General features: G+C 42.7%; 1 non-coding gene across 1 annotated transcript; it reads right to left on the bottom strand.

The window, feature by feature from the left end:
* Window positions 1-763: 763 nt before the first annotated feature.
* Window positions 764-845, bottom strand: trnan-guu (transfer RNA asparagine (anticodon GUU)). The gene has a single exon. It is a non-coding gene; the product is annotated as a tRNA-Asn (tRNA).
* Between the last annotated feature and the right edge of the window lie 482 nt (window positions 846-1,327).

The following is a 1,327-nucleotide window of genomic DNA, read 5'->3' as shown; positions in this document are numbered from 1 at the left end:
ACACGGGTATTAGAACGAAACATCTGTTAATGACATGCTATAAAGACACATTAAATCATTTTTCATGCTTATGCTGCATGAATCTGCGGTTATTGATCCACAGTTTAGGTTCAGTCCCTACAGTTAACATGCTGACTTCTCCAGTTGTTCATAGTGCAATGTGATGCATCCAGTGTGTGCATAACGTTTTGGAGCTTGCTTCCCACATCTTGTGTTTATCTGTGCCTTATATCCAGCATTCATCAATGGCGAGAGCAACGGGCGAGGGAGAGACCAATGCGTAAGTCTCTCCGTGCCCATGCACGGCACCAACATCGGCAATTCGCCACTGTGCATTTACAGCTAGTTCTCGGTGCTCCTACACCCATGCCCTGCCCCTTTTGAAATATCTCCATTATTTTGTGCTGTCTCTCTGTGCTCTTCTCACCAAGATGAATCACTTCTACTCAACCTGCTCCAGATTTCATCTGACAAAACAGTCATTAAGAATCCCACTGCATAAACATACACTTCGCATCTCTAGTTATTTGGTGTTCCTGGATCTCTTTCATACAATAAAAAGTCACAGCAGCTTGACTTGAAAAATAAAATCGCGTTCCTTTTCATCATTCCAATGCGATCTACATTTCAATGCAGTTTAGGCAACTGGCTCAAAGTATTCTTTGAGATTTTATAATTGCGTCGATGCATATAAACTGACCATTGGAGTTCCAATTTCAATAAGACAGCTGTGAGCGTACAAAAATAGCAGCATTAGAAACAGCGACGAGAGTGGGATTCGAACCCACGTGTGCAGAGCACAATGGATTAACAGTTCATCGCCTTAACCTCTCGGCCACCTCGTCACATAGACCCAGAACGCTATGACCTTATTAATAAGTGAATTGTATAAATTATGCACAACAGCAGATATTTCTCCCTGGTGTTGGTGAAATGATCAATAGTACAGTACGGTTCCAAGACTATGGTCTGACCTCTGGGTTGTGGGGCAAACGCATTCCCACTCTGCTCACAGTGATTTGAACAAAAATTAAGAAAAGACTATGTGACAAGGGTCTGTTGAATTCTGTGAAGATTTGAAGTCAACGGAATGAAGAACCCGAGAAAGCAGAAGGTGTTCTTTCAAGAAAGAGTTGGGTAGAGCTCATAAGGATAGTGGAATCAAGGGTTATGGGGATAAGGCAAGAACAGGATACTGAATGAGAATGATCAGCCATGATCATAATGAATGGTAGTGCTGGCTCGAAGGGCAGAATGGCCTACTCCTGCACCTATTGTCTATTAAATTGCCTGTGAGGAATTGTTTTCCAGACTGGACGAGAGTGCA

Source organism: Chiloscyllium plagiosum, unplaced genomic scaffold (genome assembly GCF_037043375.1).
Source record: "Chiloscyllium plagiosum isolate Xiang-an unplaced genomic scaffold, Cpla_swu_hap1 HiC_scaffold_21, whole genome shotgun sequence".
Classification (NCBI taxonomy): domain Eukaryota; kingdom Metazoa; phylum Chordata; class Chondrichthyes; order Orectolobiformes; family Hemiscylliidae; genus Chiloscyllium; species Chiloscyllium plagiosum.
This window is presented reverse-complemented; position numbering and strand designations above follow the sequence as displayed.